At 44.4% G+C, this 20,656-nt stretch overlaps 2 long non-coding RNA genes across 2 annotated transcripts in view; one reads left to right on the top strand and one right to left on the bottom strand.

Annotated features, from left to right (window-relative positions):
* LOC126498033 (uncharacterized) overlaps positions 1-5,162 on the top strand; it is a 247,134-nt gene extending 241,972 nt beyond the window's left edge. Inside the window, exon 15 of the long non-coding RNA XR_007590749.1 lies at positions 393-5,162. This is a non-coding gene — a long non-coding RNA (uncharacterized lncRNA). The remainder of the gene's footprint in view (positions 1-392) is intronic.
* LOC126498032 (uncharacterized) overlaps positions 1-20,656 on the bottom strand; it is a 505,230-nt gene that overhangs the window by 406,907 nt on the left and 77,667 nt on the right. The gene's annotated exons all lie outside the window — the stretch shown is intronic.

Here is a 20,656-nt window from a genome sequence, read left to right as displayed (position 1 = left end):
ACTATCTTCACCTGAGTGAGATGTGAAAAGTCTGGGGCCATTGATGCTGGAGAACAGATGACTCCGGAAGCAGAGAGGGGTTTGCTTTCCCCAGATATTGGCACCAGTGTCTTGAGACAGAACAGGGGATCATCTTGTCTCCCCCCCCCTCCCCCAGGCTTGCCTTGAACTCACTGTGTAGTCCCATACTCACTGTGATGCTGCAGACTCCCAGCGGTGGCATTTTAGGTGTGTGCCACTATACCTTGGCTTCAGTCTCTCCTCTGATCCTCAGCTTTCTCATAAAAAGGGGCTTTGGTTTTTAGTATTTACCCGTTATCCAAGAAATTCTTTATGTGAAGGACAATTTTTCTTGAGGAAAACCACTAACTATGTTGTATCAATGAATTCAGAGCTTTCGTAGTTGGGTGGCTGCAGAAGACCAAGAAGCTCACCGCTTAGTGCTTTCTTGAATCTCCTGCCAAGGCCACAATACTCTTAGACTACGAAGACCAAGTTGTAGCTGATGGATGGCTTCCAAAGTCCCTGCTACAGGAAGAGGTTCTAGAACTCTCGAGTATGGGCAGGTGAGTCTCAGGAAGGTAAGTGCTGCACAGTGAAACCCGTGATCTGTTCTTTCTTCCTCCTTTCTTCCAGCCGTCTAACTCAGAGAGCACCGTCCACAACAGCAGCCCATTTGGAAAGGTTCACCTATCTGGCCAGATGTCTCTCCTGGAGCGAGTCACCTTGCACTGCTTCCCGTTGTCCTCAGCATCATTTCCCTTCTGCACAGTTTTACAGCCACAGGCTTGTACCTCCTCCACAAAGCATCTACACTGAATCCTTGGATTGGGCTTTGTTTTGGGGGAATTTGTCTAAGGGAACAAACAGTGGAAACTTTAGACTGTTCCCTGGGTGTGGTTTTAGCATTTGGAAAGTCAGATCTGGGAAGGTGAGCATTCTGAGCAGAATGTATAGCTCTATCGTGTTAGTTAAAAGACCGTATCTGTGCACACTCAGGCCCAACTCCTCCCTTTACCACTGTGTCATCTTGTTGGTGACGTATTGCCTCACAGTGGCACTCTCTCACAGATAGCAAGAGCATCAGTCATCTGTGATGGTTATTGTAAAGACTAAAGAAGATATTTCGTGTAAACTTACATGTCCCTGGGCCTCCTTAACACTATTGGCATTTTAGGCTAGGTATCTTACTGATGAAGGAGACTGATCTGTCTAATACAGCATGCTCATAAACATCTCTGACCTCTAATTATTGATGCAATAACCTCCACAAAGCTGTGACAATCAAAACTATTTACACATTGCCAAGTATCTCTTGGAGACACAATCTCCCCAAATTGAGAAAAATTAACTTGTTCTTAGCTGACAGCTGGTGCCAAATGCTGACTATTCAAGTAAGGCCATCTGAGACCTTCCAGTCAGTCAGTTTCCTGGCAGAATGCATGGATGTGAATGAGCCTGCCAAAAACCACCGAAAGAAGCATCCACATAAAGCTGTGAGAAACTGCAATGGGTTTCCTGACACCTTCATGCGTAGATGTCATTTGTCCCTTCCTGCTATCTTCCCCGTGCCCTTCCTTCCCTTCAGTCTTCCCCACTTCATCCATTCCGTCCCCAGTTATTTCTCCATTCTGGTTTCTAATCACATGATGCCATTACTTTACTTCCTGTCTCTCTTAAGATCTCCCCCTCCTCTCTCATGAGTCCCTATGTGGGATCATGGCCTAAAACATACAAACATACATATATAGATATACACACATGTAAATATACAATCACACACATACATGTATATATACATGTCTAAGAATAATACATATGTACAAATATGTATACATATATATTTAAATCTAGGTTCTACATAATGAGAGAAAAGATGAAGCATTTGCCTTTCTAAGTCTGGCTTATTTCACTTAACTCGGTGATTTCTAATTCCAGTCCATCTTCCCGCAATTGTCATGATTTTACTTTTCTTTTTGGCTGCATAAGATTCCGTTGTATATATGTATCACATTTTCATTATCCATTCACCTTTTGACTAATAGTTTGGTTGGTCCTATTTCCTGATCATGGGGAATAGTTAGTAACAAACACGGATGTTCAGGTGCATTGTGGGGTACATCTATAGAGTCAGTCCTTCAAGTATATAGCCAGGAGTAGCACGGCCAGGTCATATGATAGTTCTGGTTTTAGTTTTTTGATTAGTCTCCATTCTGACTTGTACAGTGGCCACACAGCTTCGCATCACCCCTCCCCCCCCCCCCCCCCCCCCCCCCCCCCCCCCCCCCCCCCCCCCCCCCCCCCCCCCCCCCCCCCCCCCCCGCAAGGAATAAGAGCTCCTCTTTCTCTACATCCTCAGCAGTGTTTGCTGTCATTTGTTTCCTTGTGATAGCCTTTCTGGCAGGGCAGAGTTCAGCTCTCCAGGGACTTTTAATTGGCTTTTGGTGCCAATTAAAGGATGATAAATACTTTTTCAAGGATTTATTTATTGTTGCCTTTCTATTTTCGAGAATAGTCTATTCAGTTCATTAGTTGTAAGATGATTTGGATTTTTGGAGTTTAATTTTTGCAGCTCTTTGTATAGCCTGGATATTAATAACCCCGCCTGGCGTGTGATTGGCCAAGGACGTTTTCCTATTCTGGAAGGCTGGCTATGATCATTTCCTCTGCTGTGTAGCAGCTTTTGAGTTTCCCATAATCCCATTTGTCAGTTCTCGACAGTGTTTCCTGAGGAAACACTGCTTTTGGAGAAATCTTCGCATACACCTGAGAAGCTACTTCCTTTGGAAACGGAAGCTGGACACGGAGCTCAGAGGGCTGAGTGAAGAGTTAAGAGAACACAGAGGCCTCTCAAGAGGAAAAGAACTGGCCTGCAATCAAGGACTGTTTCTTGCCCTTGGGATTGGAATTCTGATGAGTGATTGTTTGGATTTCAATATTGCTCTCAGTCTGAGACCCATGTTTCCTAGTTTTTCTCTATGTGTGGGATAGTATTTTGTAGATAAACTTTCTCTATCTGAATGTTGAATGGAGCTTAAAAGTTGCTGTTCAAAATTAGGAAACACTCTACCTCAAGACCCAGCAATATGGCTGTTGGGTATATACCCAAAAGATGCTCAATCATACCACAAGGTCATATGCTCAACTATGTTTATAGTAGCATTATTTGGAATAGCAAGAGGCTGGAAACAACCTAGATGCCCCTCAACTGAAGACTGTGTAAAGAAAATATGGTAATTTACACAATGAAGTACTACACAGAGATAAAAGAAATGACATCTTGAAATTTGCAGGCAAATGGATGGATCTAGAAAAAAACCATACTGAGTGAGGTAACTCAGAGCCAGAAATACAAATATAATCTGTTTTCACTCGTAAGTGGCTTTTAGACATAAAGCAAAGAAAAACCAGCCTACAGGTCACACCCTAGAGAACCTAGACAACAAAGAGGACCCTAAGAGAGACAGACATACATGGATCTACATAGCAAGGTGAAAAAGACAAAATCTCCTGAGTAAATTGGGAGCATAGGGATCATGGGAGAGGGGAGAAGGGGAGAAGGAAGGAAGGAAGGAAGGAAGGAAGGAAGGAAGGAAGGAAGGAAGGAAGGGAGGGGGGTGGAGAAAAATGAATAGCTCAATAAAAACAATTAAAAATTAAAAAAATAAGTTGCTGCTCAAGTGTTTCTCTCCTGAAAACCTCACACTGAACTTCATGCACATTCAGATCCAAAGCAGCCCATTCACCTCTGGACTTTGAACCTGGTACTTTAAATTCTATGGTATCAGTCATCAAATGGGTTCCCCAGGACCTGCAATAGTTCTTTTCAATCATATATCTGATCTGGGTAATCCATGAGATATTAGAATATAGCCACATATATCATCTTTGGGCTAAAGTAAGTCACAAAGAAGTGCTTGGGTTTTTTTTTTTTTTTTTTTTTTGCTTCATGCATCCCTATTCTGGGGAAATTCAGCATCTGCACCAAAACAACACTTGCACAGCTTTATGGGGAGGTGTGTGAAATGAGGGCCATAGCCTGTTGTCCGCAGCCAGATGATCAAGTAAGCCATTTTGAATAGAGGTCATCCAGCACCATTCAAATCTGCAGGTGAGCACCCTTTTTGTATTCTGTCTGACATCACCAGAGACACTAAGACAAAGGCAGGTAACTGACTCCCTGCCTTGTGGCTCACAGAACTGTGTGAGATGAGAAAGATTTACCACTGTCTCAGCTGGCTAAGGTTTAGAGTATTCTGTTACACGTCATGGTTATCAAAACCCTTGCTGTGTGAGTTTGCTCATGTTAATTTGGAAGAGACACATTTTGCATGTCAAAGGAATATCAGTAAATTGTAGTAAGAACCACGAATAGATCCTTTCATGGTCCCAAGTTGCTTCCATACCCATGTGCACTCCCCATTTACCATGAGCCCTTGCTGTTCCTCCTGTCCAGAGATGGAATATTTTTGTTTGCTCTCAAACCAGGGCATCCCAGCCACTCATTCTTCCCGGTGCACACGGTGTAAGCAGAGCGCTGTGACTTCTGAAGGTCAGCCTCCCAAGTCCTAGCCCACATGAAATGATACCCTATGGTGCCACTGAAAGGAAGTCAGTGTTGTCTTCTACAAGATGCCAGAACTAAGGCACCCCATTGATAAGCAATGCCAGCAGCCCTACTTGTGAATGGAACCCTCTTGCCGTTTTAGCCAGGGCTCTGGCTGAATGAAGCCAAATGAGTAATTACAGGCTTGGTTATCAAAGGGACCTCCTAGCCAACTGCAGTTAGTGGCTCGTGTTTGAGATTTTAACTTCAACTGCAAAAGAGAGCTGAGACTTTATTTTCTTTTAAATAGGGATTTAATACGGAGTATGATCTTAAATCCACTGTTTTTTTTTTTTAACAAAATTAAATTTTTAGAGAAATAATTATTGGTGACTTCTTGGAATATTATATTGACAGAGCTTCCCTAAGGCTAGGTAGACATTTACGTGGGAAAAGAACTGTTAGTGACCAGCAAGATCTTCCATAGGCCTGCATAGTGTAGACTATTGCTTTGTATGAGAACCTCCTTTCTTCTCCCATTTCCTTTCTCCCTTAGTGGCTGCTGCGAGCCTCGTGTACTCATAATATTCATTTGTGTACAAATAAAAGAAATGTCCAAGTGAACCTAGCATCCCCTGCGTGCTGAGTGTATGCCCTACCACGGAACTATACTCTCAGTCCTAGGCCCTGTATTTTAAAGAAAAGGATTATTCAAAATCAACACCTAAAATCTTTGATTTATTAGAGACTGTTTGCATTTTATTTCCTTCTCTTTCATACACAGTTTTGTATTTGTGTTGAAGGAGAATTGTATGTTGCTAATTTCTCACTAAATTCTTAAGCATAGGAAGAATGGTATTGTTTAAAGACTCTGTTTTGTAGGTGAAGGAGACCCAACAATATAATTGCACCCAGTGTGATGCAGTTAAGGGATTTACACCCCAATACCCCAGCTTTGGACTCTGTTCTCTTCCCGCTGTAGTATGGGAGGTATCCCTCCTGATCTAACATCAGTGCTCTGAATGAACCCAGTGTGCACGGGGCTGTAATTCATCTGGTAGGAACCACATGCCAAAGGAGTGTTAGCTTTAGCAAGTGGTTACTGAGTAGCATGGCTGTCTGGGCAGCTGACTGGCTGTGGGAGACCCTTTTTCTACCTCTGTCTGGGGAGGCAAATAAACAGAGCTTTAAACTCTGTTGACACATGTAACCTAGGTAACTCAAGGTTCTGACAGGAAGATAATCACTGGAGTCCAGTTATAACCGGCTGGGGCAATGTCCCACTTGATGTGGAATTCCTCTGAGGGAAACAGTGTGGTTGATTAAACTGTGGGCATCCTTTTAAGGATGGAAACCAGGAGGGCTTTTGGCTCAGGCAGTTGCAGAGGTGAGTGGTTGCTTTTAAGAAATTCTGGGTCAGGTTTGGGGAAGTGGGGTTGCAGACCAGGGCAAATCATCTCATGTTCTTAAAATGAAACTCGCCTGCAACTTCTTCCTTCTGCCACACCCCCAGATATATGTCACATGCCAATAGTTATGAGTGATTACCCAATGGGCTCATGCCGTTCCCTGGACACCAAGGATACCCATCTTCCCATAAACCATTTCCCAGAAAGGAGAACGTGGAACACATAGACAGGCAGTTAGCAGCTGTGTGCCCAATGGCTAATCATTAATTCTTCTCAGCCTCGAATTACTTTATTTGGACAGTGTTAATGCCATGACTTTATAGGGCTATGGCAAACAATAAAACAGTCAACACAATGTTCAGGATGTGACTGTCACAAACAGAAGGTTAAATGAAATAACTTGTAAAAATTTAACAGCTTTGAAACAGAGAACCTACACTGTACACCGGTCGTTGAGCCATTACTTGCCAAAGGCCAATCATGTGGGCAATACTTTTATAGACTCTCACGCATTCAACACATGCGTTTGTCATGAAACCCCCAAGATAGACTGTTTCACAAACTAAGTTCCAGAGAAGACAAATCACACAAATAGTGCCATTAGATATTCCTTTATCTGCTTTATATGGTGGGGGGAGGCAGAGAAGAGTCTTATTCTAGCCCAGCCTAACCTGGAGCTCACTATATAGCCCAATCTGACCTCTAACTTGGGGCAACCCTCCTACCCCAGCCTCCAAAGTGCTTGGAGAATAGAAATGAACCACCATGCCTGACTTTATCTTAATGACTAATGCATATATGAACTGGCTTTATCTTACTCTTATATTATTATATATTAACTGAGGATGGCCTTCAGCTTCTGTTCCTCCCACCCATACCTCCCGAGTTCTGGAACCTGCAGCTGTCAGGGGATCCATAGGAGGACAAGAGTAACTGGACTCTCCAATGATCTGACCCCGCCCAACTCCTTCCAGGAGGGAACATTAAGAAGCCAAATCTTGGAAGGGCAAATGATCAAAAATGCAAGCAATTTTTTTTTTCCACGAGAAAAGACGTGAATGTCTTGTATGGAAAGGTGACTCAAGCTTTTGGCAGTCGAGTTAATTTCCTGACACTGAAATCCCGAAGAGCACTTTCTCATGACCACTAGATTAACAACAATCAAAACTCCGATGGTGTTAGTGTTACCAAGGATGTGGCAAAGGAAATTCCCAGAGCCATTGGGAGAGTATGAATGAACATATCAGCCTTGAAGAGTGGTTTGGCATGGCTTAGAGCAAAAGTGCATATGACTCAGGCACTCAGAGTTTTCAGCGTTTCCTCAGAGGATCTGTCTTGTGACTCGTGGAAGCAGGGCCACGGTACTCATCACCGAGCAGTTTGGAATACCAGCAACAGCAGCAGATGCAAATATGCACACATGGTAGATGGATAAGTCAAATACAGACTAGTCTGCAGCAACACGCCCTCCAACTACGAAGATGAATCAACCGTAGCTTCATCATCCACACAGGCAAAGCTGAACAAAACCAATAAAGTTGAGTTAAAAGAAAAACCACAAAGGTATATATATATATATATATATATATATATGTTGTGTGAGTATTGTATATAAAGACAAGCTAGAGAAAATGAATGCGCAGAAATAAAGCGACAAAGAAGAAAGTGATTTATGTAAGTCTAGTTTATATGACTTCTCATATAAACTTTATGAGAGCAGAGAGGGATAGGTTACCAGAAATATATCATATAAGTGCCATGTAGCCATATATATTGTAATTATTTTAAATGAAAAAAAAAAACCAATATGGTTAAACCAAGCAAATAATAGCCCTTCCTACCACACCAAAATCCCAATGTTGTTAACAAAAGTAAAAGGTAATTTCCACAAAGATCTGGAACACACCTGAGAGCTGACACTACATATTTTACACATATATATTCATATTTAAGGACACATTTCAAACTCATCAGCATGTGGCAAGAAGAATAAAGAATTTTATTGGGAGATAAAATAGCATAGGGCAAAAAAGTGACTTTCTCAAAACAATTGGTTTAAAACAATGTCTGTCTGGTCCTTAATACTCAACATCGTCCTTAAAAACATTTGATGAGGTAGAAAAACTGGTAGAAAAAAACGTATAGTCTGGGTCTAGTTCTGCCTCTTTAAGCCACTTTATTTATGAGTGTTTGTGGAGGCCACCAAAAATGTTCCTTATTGTGAAATAATCCAGATTATTTTGACAAGAAGCAATTTGTTTTCTGAAGGCTCTGGGAAACAACTCTTGGAATTGGAGGGAGAAGCTGCAGACGAAGCCTGTGTCGCGCATGACTAGGACATTGCTACGCTTCATTCCAGACGGGCAAACCCCTCCTGTTTGTCCTCAGCCTGTCATGGCTGAGGAGAAGGAAAGAGCAGATGTCCCATTTCCCAGGTTAATGTTACACAATTGATCATGCAAAAATGGTGTCCCTTGCCAAGTCAGACTGGAGGCGGGCCTCTTGGCTGCCCCGCTTGAGTTAGAACTGAATGCTCAACCCCAGATGCTACCCTGGGTCCCAAGGCTCCTCTTGGGTATACTGTGGCTCCAAACAGCAAAAATGGAGAATGGCCCAAGTGGTAGGATACTACCTGGCCCAAATATCTGGTCTACAGATACCTTGACAGAAAGGAATGCTGATAAGGGGAGAATTCCTGAGAGACCAGGGGAGTCGATTGCATCTCAAACTGGTGGGATTAACTTGGAGAAAGGAGAGATGACATTCTTGTTATTTCTGAGATGTGCATGACAGATTTAAGACCTGGGATGGATGGATATACATATGGCAGATAGATACAAAGATACACAAATGATTGATAGATGAGGTGGGGGTGCAGACAAGGAAAGAAGATCATGCAAGAATGTTTTGAGTTTTTCCTAAAGCTAAACACACACACACACACACACACACACACACACACACACACACACAGAGCTATACAGAAAGATTTGTGTCAAATGCTTAAAACAAAGCTTCAGAACTGCCTGCCCCTGAGAGTTTGCAGTCTGCTTTCAAGGACAGAGCTTCTATACACATGCAGAACAAGCCTCTGCCTCGAGAGGTCTCTAAGAAGGAAGTGCTCAGAGAGAGGAGAGGTCAGCTGGCCTGGCGGAGTGAGCACTGGTGTTGGTCATAGCCCATGTCTTCCATTTGCTATCCCGTCCATTCTTTAGCTCCGAATTTCACCGCAGTTCTGATGGACAGCTCAGAGTCACCTATCTTAGCCAGAGTTCCTGTTGTTGTTTTTGTTGTTGTTATCTTTATTTTTTTCAGCTTCTTGTTAGTCTAATTTCTAGGCAGCAAGCACACCCTGGGCAGTGTTGAATCCATGATCCTTTTGCTTACACAGCCTTGATTTCTGTCTTAGTGAGGGTTTCTATTGCTGTGAAGAGACACTGTGACCACGGCAACTCTTATAAAGGAAAACATCTAATTGGGGCTGGCTTATAGTTTCAGAGATTTAGTCCTCTATCGTCGTGGTGAGAGGTACCACACTGGGTGTAGCTTGAGTATATGCGACCTCAAAGCCCAACTCCACAGTGACACACTCGTTCCAACAATACTACACCTTTCAATAGTGCCATTCCCTATGGGCCAAGCCTTCCAAACTCAAGAGTCTATAAGGGCCATACCTTTTCAATGGGCCAAGAGTCTATAAGGGCCATACCTCTTCAACACAATTTCTAAAATCCAGAAGGTATAATCCAGGCCCTTTGCCTTTTTCCAAGTGTTAATCCCCATTCTTATTGTACGCTGTGTTTTGGGAATGCTGGAAGGACCAGAGAATGAAGCTCCCAACCTCAAATCCAGGGACAGGCTTCCAAGCTCCAAGGGGGACTGAAGCATCAGCATGTCAGACTTACTGGCACCTGTCTTCCTTGCAGGGCCAGCCCTGAGGCTCTTTCTACACAGGCTCCCTCAGTCTCTAGCCCCAGAGACTAGAGTGGTAACTTACCTGCTAACACGCATTCACTTGGCTTCGTTCTCCCAGGATCAAGTCTGTTTTCGGGTACACATTTCTTTATATTTCCTCTTATAGGACTTTTATTCTATATTAGGTTTAGAAGTCCAGGCTAAACTAAGACAGGGCCCTGTTGTGTGAGGTTTTAATGTTGTAGCCTTTTTTAGGGGGCCCAACACCCAACTCCCAAGTAAACACACCTGGAGGCTTATTTTTAGTTATGAATGCCTGACCTTAGCTAGGCTTGTTTCATGCCAATCTTTCTTAAATTATCCCAACTAACTTTTGCCTCTGAGCTTATATCTTTCTTTATTTCTGTTTACCTTTCTTTCATGACTTGTGATGTAGCTGGGTGACTGGCCCCTCATAGCCTCTCCTTGTTCTTTTGTTGTTCACTCCTTTGGTTCTCTTTCTATTTATACTCTCTGCCTTCCGGCCCTGCCTATCCTTTCTCCTGCCTTGCTATTGGCCATTCAGCTCTTTATTAGATCATCAGGTGTTTTAGACAAAGAATCACAGCCTCACAGAGTTAAGCAAATGCAGCATAAACAAAAGTCACACACCTTAAAATAATACTCCCCAACAGGGCCCTGGGGCAGTCTTCACCAGGGAGTGGGCCAGGACCAGGGCAAATAGAAGCTTGTAGATTAAATGCCAGGTCTTCATCCGTCTGCTAGATAATTCCAAGAGGAATGTGCACATCTCAGATCTTGGGAGATTGCTGCATGGCCTGATGTGCTTCAAATGGGCTTTCTTTTCCTCCCTCCACTCAGCACACTCTCCCCCTGCTGTTTCCCGGGATTGGTTTCTACCCAAGGCTCTGACTCAGACTTTTGTTTTCTGGGCAGCTCAAGCTCAGACTCAAAGTTCATGGGAAAGGAGGTGTGAAATGAGCTGGAACCTTAGCTATGGCTGAGAGGTAAAGGGAAGGTCAGAGGGCATAGCAAGCAGAAAAACATAATGACCCAAGATGTGGAGGCAGGACTGACTGGCTAGGACATTTTCAAGGGGTGATATAGTAGGCTAAGATTCACGGAAGAGTCTAGGTGTAAACTCCAAGGGAGAACACTAGAAAGGAGCCGTGTTTCCTTGCTCTACCTGAATAAAATGGCACCCAAACATGTATAACACTGTTACGGGGGCTTTGCACTTGGAGTCCGAGGGTCACAACTACCCCATTGATCACTTATCTTCAAAGTTACTGGGCTCCTTTTGATTCATATCATTTTCTTACTGTGTATTTTGCTCTCTCTCTCTCTCTCTCTCTCTCTCTCTCTCTCTCTCTCTCGACTGCTTTCCACTTGCTTGACTATCAAGTGCAAGCTCTCTCCCTCTTGTGAGAAGTACAAGGTGCTTGAGATACTGACTGTTGTCAGTCAGGCCCATACATGCTAAGGGACAGGGCTGTGACACGGCCCTTAAGCCATGCTTGCCTAAAGACTGAAAAAGATTCCAAGGACAGTGGCTGTGCCAGCCAAGGGCACTCCAGCCTTGGCCTGGTGGCCTGTTATTTCCTGTCTTCCCTGTTGTTGACTTTCTCCCAAATAAAAGGATCTGAAGACAGGCTCCTCCCTCTTTTTCTGCTGAGGAGTAGAGCTGACCAGCTGACTAGGAGGAAATGCAAGCTAGTCAGCAGAGTCTCCTGGGATTCTAGACAGGTGGCCACGGGAGGTCAGCAGGAGCCTGTGCAGGATGTGGGAGCTGCTGTGGCCTTAACACAAAATGGGGCCTTTAACAAGCCACAGGTGCCCAGGTAGGGAGCATCTCTGCACAGTGTCCCTTTGTTCTCACTGACGGGGCACACAGAGGAAGGTAGGCCTTATTCCGAGTGACTGCGCTCCGGCTTCCTCTTCAAAGCTCATCTCCGGCATTGCAAGCTGTAGCATCCTGTTTTTCGTCATCCCTTAGCTCTGCGCAGTCAGCCTGCTCAGCGAAGCATGCGCTCAGGGAAGGCTTGCTTTGCCTGAGCTCCTTCGGGGAATCACGGGGGGTTTTCCCTGAACATTTGCTCATTATTAGGGGCTTCCTCCACCACCGGCCTTTCCACATGGCTGGATCTTGTCCATGCTCTGGGAGATATTCCACAATGACCTGCTGGAAAGCAGTCATGGCTGTACCGCAGGATGGGCTCATTGAGCTGAGAAAAGTTGTCAGGAAGAAGACCTCCAACTCCCTCTGGGTCAGGGGGTGGAGACAGCTGTAGGGTTGACACTCTGTGACCTTCCTCATCCTTCTGGACTTCAACTTCCCGGCTGCAAAGTTCAGATAATCTCAGTGTGCACTTGATTGAATCTGTGCTTTATCCAGCGAACCAGCCCAGAATGCTGCCCCAGCTCACTTAGATTTTGCAATTCCTGACTCTGTTAAGCAACCTCTTCATTCCGTTCTCTAGCGCCTCTTGTCTGGATGAAGGCAACGGTCTCTTGGTTCATCTTCTTGCCTTCCATCTGTTTCCAATTTTTCTCCTCATTTCTGCCAGAACCCCATTTCTAAAGCAGAAGTCTATTTTCAAGCTTCCCGGGAACAACGAGGGAGGCCGTCTAAAGGGGCAGGACAATCGCAGCCTTCCAATGACCTGAGCTCATGTTACCTTCCAGCGTGGCCCCCCACAGGCTTGTCCTGTGGTAGCATGTTTCTACTCTTCCAAAAGGCCTCCTTCCGCTGAATATATCTCTCTTCATGTCTGGCCTTTAACCCTCTTTGTGGACTTGGGTGCTTGATCCACTGAGCTCCGGTTCTATTTCTGAAGGGAGACTGAAGTACTGATTTATACTGAAGAACAGTATGAAGGGTAGGAAAATTCAGAGTCATGCAACACAGTAAACAACATACTAACATCTTATCCTTTTGCTAAATTCTTGTTTCTCCTGTAAAGCCAGACCCAGTGAGTACTCCAGGCTCCTCCACATCCCTAATTCAGAGTTGGTGTGGAGCTCTGTCCATCCCCTTGTATTCCTACTGCCTATGTATTGGTCTTGCCCATCATCCTTGAACTCCTTGAGGAACGGACCTATTTTTATCACCCCCCCCCCAGCGGGTATGAGGCCTGTCATAGGGCAGGTACTCAGTGCGTGCTAAATGAATGAACAAATGACTGTTTTCACTCTCTGGTGGAAAGGACTTTCATTAAAAAGCCAAAGGAAGGAAACGGTCAGAATGTGTGGGCTTGTTTAGTCTGCTCTGCCCGATTAACCAGTCCCACCCACATGCTCTGTTCCCCTACTCCACTGCAGCGCTAGAACAAATGTCAGAAGGTTATGTGGCATCCTGCCTCCCTTATCTAGATGGTTGTGGTGTGGCCAGGGCAGCATCCACACCCCTTATCCAAACAGACAGGCTAGCTCTCGTCACTGGGACTGCTTTAAAAAAAAATTCATCATTTGTTGAATTCTGCAGGGGTAAATAAAATCGTTGAAGATCCTCAAAAAGCCCTACTAAAAGTTTTCTGTGTGTAGGGTTCAAACTGGAGAGGACAGCAGGATGCAAATGGTTAGATGTATGATGTAAGAGTGGCCTTGGAGGTATGTGTTCATGGGTGGACAGGGGTGGCCTGGGCTGTAGAGATAACATTGAAAGGGGAATGGGTTAATTAAAATTTCACCTTTCTGAGCTCCATTACTATTACTATTATTTTGATGAAACAGGATGAAAATTTCCATCTTACAGGTTGAAAAGATAACAGGAGCTAAAGGAGAGAGGTCTTTGATCGTTCCCAGAACACTTACAATGGTAAACACGTGACAGCGTCCATCCCCACTCTGAGTGGGTAGGAAATGGAGAAACGACTGTCAACGGTGGTTGTCTACCTATTTGCCTCTCTGCAGGTCTTCTGCCATTTGAACCCAGCTCTGTGTGGCAGGAGTGGGATCTCTAAGGCAACGGCTGACCGCTGTGCTTCCTAGGTGTACATTTGTTTAGCTACTGTGGATACAGACACCATCAGCTAGTCAAAGGAGAAAGCAGAATGGGGCCTAGGCATTTATTTCTTTGCCTTCCGTGCTGCTGGGTTGTGAGCTGATAGACCTCCTTCCACTGAGCCGAGTTTACTTGATTATTCATAACAATAATGACCCATTGATGGTGGTAGTGCCAACAGTGATGATGATGGTGACAATGACAGAATATAACATTCTTGAATGTGAGATTAGTCCATTTGGGCTGCCAGAACACTATACACACATACACACACACACATTGATTTAAACAAAATCAGCTTACCGCCTCACAATTGTAAACTGTGAGATTAGAGATCATGGGTCATGTTGCAGTAAGGTGAGTCTCTCCCCAAGGCTGCAGACGGCAGCTCCTGGCTATGTCTTTATATGGCCTTTTCTTAGTGTTCTCTCAGAAGAGGTATAGAATAGCCCTAGAGGGTAAGTAGAAGAAAGGGAGGAAGGGCTTTCTCTGTAATCTCTTCTTTGAATGACACTAATCCTCTCTGATTAGGGGTCCATCCTCAAGACCGTCTTTGGCATTAGTTACTTCCTTGGGTCCCCATCTCCAAACACATCTACACTGGATTAGAGTTTCTACATACCAGTTGTAAGAAAGCACAAATCTTCAACCTATAGCTAATGTTATCTCTATATCACAGTTTGTGTTAAACTTTTATGTGTTATTTCATTTCGTGCCTACAAGAAGTATATGAATTTGGAATTATTCCAATTCTACAAATAAAAAAAATCTTCCGAAGTTGTTAATTTGCCTAAGATCACATAGCTAGTAAGCTTTGGTGCCGAGATTCCAACTGACATGATTCTAATTTTTAAAAACAGTATCTTTGATCACTCCAACAATTTTTATGGCTGGTATGTCGTACCTAACTTCCACATGGAAGGCAATCATGAGCCAAGAGGTCAAGTCTTTACCAATGCTACATAGTCAATGAATGGAATATGCAGAGGGGGTTTTTGAACTTTGGGTGCTGGCTCCAAAGCTCATCCTTAAATAAATCTATCACATTTGTTACTTGTTGACTTTTAAAAAGCTCTTTCGGATTCATTTGTGTGTTACTAGTGGGAGTTATGGCATATATTTAAACATGAGAAAACTTGGTTTCAAAGAGTTAATAGCTTGATGATTGCTAACTGCATGCGTAAATGCGATTTTAAAAATTCTTATTTCCTATTGGGAAAAGATATTACACTTAATAACCATTCATTCGTAGTTACATTTCATAATCCATTCATTCATAGTAGCAGAATTTTCAGGTACTTACTTGGCAGGGTTGTTTTCTCTTTGCAGCTTCAGCCAGTTTGTGTGCGAAGAAAGAGGGAGGAGAAGTCATGAGGAGGATGGGAGCATCGCTCTGACAATGGCTCAAATGAGCCTGGAGATCACACACTCGTAATGGCACTCATCCAACCAATGGCGGCATTCCTTTCAGCAGTGCTCAGCAAAGAAAAAGATGAGAGAGAGAGAGAGAGAGAGAGAGAGAGAGAGAGAGAGAGAGAGAGAGAAGATAGAACTGGAAGGAAGAGGGCATTGGCAACATATGCCTAAAGTGGTGGACCATAGGGTTCAATGAATAATGAAGGGAAGCAGAGAGTGTGGTGGGGAAGATCAAGGAGCGACTGGGTCTTGGTAAGATGAGAAAATTTGTGTGGTAGACACGAGAAGACAACTGAGCTGATAAGTAGTTGGGGTCAGGGAACTGTCTATTAGCATTTAAAGTATCTGAGTGAGACAATAAGTTCCACGTTATAGCCAGAAAATGTATCATTATGTTGGAGCTATAGACACGGTGTATAATTTACACATTTGCAAAGCCTTTTCACATATTACCACAGCCTATGATGAGGAGAGTGCAGAAATTATGTCAATTTTTTTTATCTTCATTTACTCAAAACCATGGGGGCTCAAAAAGTACTTAGAATATTTTTTCCTTTCATTAGACATAGATTTTTTTTTTCTCATACCACATCTACTCCTCTCAGTTCCTCCCCACCTCCTCTTCTGTCTGGATCCATCCCCTTTCTATCTCTCATTAGAAAAGAACAGGCTTCTAAGAGATGACAACAAAACAAAACACAATAAAAATAAAACAAAAACCTTCCTATCAAGGTTGGGCAAGCCAACAGAAAAACACAAGAGCCTCGAGAAAGGCAAAAGAATTAGAGAGCCACTCATTTACAGATCCGGGGACTCCCATAGAAGTACCAAACTAAAGCTTATCGTACATGTGCAGAGAACCTGGTGCCGACCTGTGCAGGCCCTGTGACCGCTGCTTCAGTCTCTGTGAGCTCACATGAGCTATGCTCAGTGGTTTTAGAGGACTTTGTTCTCCTGGGTCCTCCATCTCCCTGACTCCGTGTCCCTGACTCCTTCTGGCTTCTCTTTCCCGGGGTTCCCTGAATTCTGAGAGGAAGGATTTGATGGAGACATCTCAATACTTAGAATCGTAACAGGCTGGTAAAGTGATAGAAATTCCAACTGGGATAAACTTACTAGCATCTGGACCAAAGGTGAAAAAATTCAGTTATCCCCATCAGTAGAGACATACTGGTGTTGTCTAGACAGTGATGTCTTATGTGGGCTTGGTTTGGCAAAATAAATATTGATAGATTTTGGGTCCTGGAGGTTCCATATCCACAAGCAAAACATTGCTTACCTGCCCAGCCACACCTGGTGATATCCCAGTGATTAGGTGATTGGCTTCTCTGGCTCTCTCGGCAGCAACAGGCTCCTGGAAGACCTGCTTTTCATTACTGCTGTGAGCTGGATCCTCCCCCGAGCTTTTTAGGGCTCTTGGCCTGGGTGAAGATGGATGTAGATCATATCCAGCAGCTGTGGGGAGAGGAGGGTCGAGGCAGCAGGCACAGAGTGAGCTAATTCATCCAAATGGCATAGCGGAGGTGGGATCTGGGAGATGGAGGCCTCCCAAAGAGGGCAAGGGGGAGAGATGCCCTTCCAGTTCCCTCTCAGATTTCTCCCTTCCTTCCCTTGCTGTCTGCTGGCCTATCCTGGTCCCAACCTGGGTGTCAGATTCCACCTCAGCCCCTGGTGTGTGTGCTGGTTCCTAAACCAGATCCCACATCTTGGCCTATAAAAGTTGTTAACTCCTTCCACTCCCCCACTTTGTAGTTCAGCAGGAAATACTGCTCCAGGCAGGCCATCACGGTGCTGCTTGTGGATTCTGTAAATCTATGGATTTAGTCCTGGTGCCGCTTTGTTTAGTGAGCTTGTCTGCATCACTTTCTCTAGAGTTCATTTTCTCATCTGTGGAATCATTTCGTTGAGCTGCTGGTAACCGACAAATAGGTACCTTCGCAAGCACCAGTTCCGCATCCCAGCAGTATCCCCCTGGTCTTCTGTGTTAAGGTCTTCAAGGTCATGTTGGCATTCAGAATTAACATCCATCCCCCTTGCCTATAGAACAGTGGTCCTTAAACTATAGCATCAATGTTGTCGACCTAATTGCCTAAGGAGCTTATTAAAGACTGTATTGCTGGGTCTACACTGCGTTTCTGATGTGGTACATCTCCAGGTCTGTTGGATGCTGTAATCTTGGGGCCATCCCTAGAACCACTGCTGTGGGGCTTCGTTGCTTAGAACTGGGTATGGTTTCCTTGAAACAGTGTCAGCCTCATGACTAGCTGGCTGACATAAATACACAGGCACCAGACTTCGTTTTGTTAATCAGTTAATTGTTAGAGTGTATGATGGTGTCAGCATGTGTGTGTCTGTGGTGGTGGCGGCAGGGGTGGGGGTGGGGTGGGGTGGTGGTAGTCATGCTTCATGGTGTACATGTGGAGATCAGAGGACAACTTCGAGGAGCTGATTCTCTCCTTCCGTGTTTACCTGGGTTCCAGGAGCTGAACTTAGGTTTCAAGGCTGTGAGGCAAGTGCCTTTACCCTGAGCTATCTCTTCCTTAATGAAGACTAAAGGAGGGTTTAACAGGAAAAGTTGTAGATCTGGCCTTTAAAAATGAGAGTAATGAGTCAATAAGTGTAGAACATTATGATCTTAGATATCATAGTTATCTAGTTGGTAGGGTAAGATGGGAAAGGTATGATCTTGGAATCTTTTGCAACACAGATGCAATACTGGTCCTGTATAGATGCTAACTAAAGTTGGACCAGGTCTTAAACTCTTCAACTCCACTTTCTATACTGCATTCATTGCTCTTTCCCCTAACTTACAATAGGCAATCAGAACTTTTTTTTTTTTTTGAAGGGATGGAGAGATGGCTCAGTCGGTAAGAGCACAGCTGTGCTAGCATGGAGAACTAAGTTCAAATCCCTGGCACCCATGAGCAAAGCCCAATGGGGCTGAGCATGCCTGTAACTCCAGCACTGCAGTGGGCAGAGACAGGGGGATAGCTGGAACCTGAGAGTCAGCCAGTGTTGTCTCGGGGGCATAGGGAAGAGTGACAGAGCAGGACACCCTCGGTTCTCCTCTGGCCCCTGTGCATGTCCATGCAAGGGCACGCACAACCACATACAGGGGCTCATGAGGCACACCCTCTCTCTCCCTCTCTTTCTCCCTCTCTCTCTCTCACAGACTCTCTCTCTCTCTCTCTCTCTCTCTCTCTCTCTCTCTCTCTCTCTCTCCCTCTCCCTCTCTTTCTCCCTCTCTCTCTCTCTCTCTCTCTCTCTCTCTCTCTCTCTCTCTCTCTCTCTCTCTCTCTCTCTCTCTCCCTCTCCCTCTCTTTCTCCCTCTCTCTCTCTCTCTCTCACAGACTCTCTCTCTCTCTGTCTCTCTCTGTCTCTCTCTCTCTCTCTCACACACAGACTCTCTCTCTCTCTCTCTCTCTCTCTCTCTCTCTCTCTCTCTCACACACACACACACACCGGCACCAGTTTTAGAAAGGGGTGTTATTTGAATGGGTTGGTGGTACTTGGCAATAAACAGATACATGGATATAATAATTCCCTGTCTGCTTTTCTAATGTGCAGGAACTAACCAATAAGCACCTTCTAGACGAGCCCTAGAAGACACCACTTTCAACAGGATGACTGAACTCCATATGCACCATGACTCTGATATGACTAATGCAGCCCACTTCTTTTTCCGTCATCTTGCTTACAACCCTCATGCTTCTCGTTAGAGGCAGCGAGGAGGGAGCAGCTTATCTCAGCGATGCGAATGCTGTTGGTTTCTGCTCTTCTGAGTGGTTTGGTCTCTTGCTCCTGAACGTCCAGTCCTTCAGGCTGCTCTCCCCTCCCCGCTCTCAAATGATGAAATGAACGGCTGCCCTCTCAGTAGACAGGTGGCTCCGTGGTTCCTGCTGGAGCCTGGAAAAGGACCTACTGTAGGCAGTCCCTGTGGTTTAGTGGGCTGCTCTTACTTGCAGCGTTGGTCACTAGGGTGCAACTTGTTCCTTCTCGTGTTTAGTGACTCATTCAGATGCCTCTGCAGGAAACCCATAGCTGTTCTTATTGTTCTGGTCCTTATGTCCCGGGACACCGAGGCCTTTTTGAATGAGAACTCTGCCGATCTTTGAGGCTTCTCAAGGTCTCTGTCGACCCTCACTTGTGCAGGTGCAATTCCTGCATTCCTACTGAAAACGTAGACTAAGATACTTACTACTATCTAGCACAGAGCTATACTTCCAATTCGAAGTGGCTTAACTGGGAAGAAGCTGCTTCACTACCTCTGACTGGCTGTGGGACTTAGAAGGCATTGCTTAGCTCTCAGGGTATTGTCCCTTCATCTCTACTGAGAGGAGGTGACCGTGCTATTAAGAACTGATGCGTTCATCAAAATGCTATTTGTGAAAATTCTTGGAAGAAGCAGACCTTTCACTTATTCTTTGACAGATATTTTTTAGAGGTCCTGATATGTGCTAAATTTTAGATAAATAAAGGCTATTGATCATATCCCCAGAGTGTACCACTTTGTGAGAGAACTTGATTGGTAAACACAATGTAAAAAGGAAACAGGAGATTGTGGGAGGTCAAGGAAGCATAGGGATTATGGGATGTCAAGGCTAGATTTGGAAGCTTGTGTCGGTGTAGTACTGCCCCTTCTGGTCTTAGAGTTGTGGAAGCAATGCATGTCTAAATAGCACGTGCACACGTGTGTGTGTGTGTGTGTTTAAAGGACACAAGAGTAAGGCATCTTGTCACTAACAAAAAATAAAATCGCTTAAAAATATAACTAGAATATTAACTATTAAAAATATTTTACGTATATATTAGGCTTAGTCTCCAGTACCACTGAAACACTAAAGAGGAATTGGTAAAACCCTATCCTTTCTTTCACGGAACTTCCATCATCTTAGAGTTAGAAAAAAGAAGAACCAATGAACTTTAACTGTAACTTTTAAAGAGGAACTTTCTTCCCTTTTAAAAGGCAAATGCAAACATTGTTTGGTTGAAAGGCAAAATTCTTTTTAACTCCGAGAACTAGGAGGAGGGATCTGGAGTGGTCTGCAGGTCTCCGGAGGCTCCTAAAATAGGGGGCTGGATATGAGCAGGAGGGAGGCAGGACGGCCAGCGTGGCAGTACAACAGATGCCTCGCCGCATGCAGAGCATGAAAAAAAAAAAAGCCCTCATACTCTGCAGATGCCATATTTTTAATTGCCGAGAAACTCTACCCTGTTTTATGTGAGTCACAGAATTAATATGTGGCGGCAGCATATTTGGTCGAGCAGATACGGTATTTAACCTCTGAATACACACAGAGCACTGTCACTGTGGAGCCAGGAACAAGAGCGGAGGGATTTGCTGAACACATCTGAACCTCCAGGGCT

The sequence above is a fragment of the Alexandromys fortis genome, unplaced genomic scaffold (genome assembly GCF_014885135.2).
Source record: "Alexandromys fortis isolate MF-2015 unplaced genomic scaffold, M_Fortis_MF-2015_v1.1 scaffold_13, whole genome shotgun sequence".
Taxonomy (NCBI): Eukaryota; Metazoa; Chordata; class Mammalia; order Rodentia; family Cricetidae; genus Alexandromys; species Alexandromys fortis.
The sequence above is the reverse complement of the archived record's forward strand: the minus strand, read 5'-3'. Positions and strand labels throughout refer to the sequence as shown.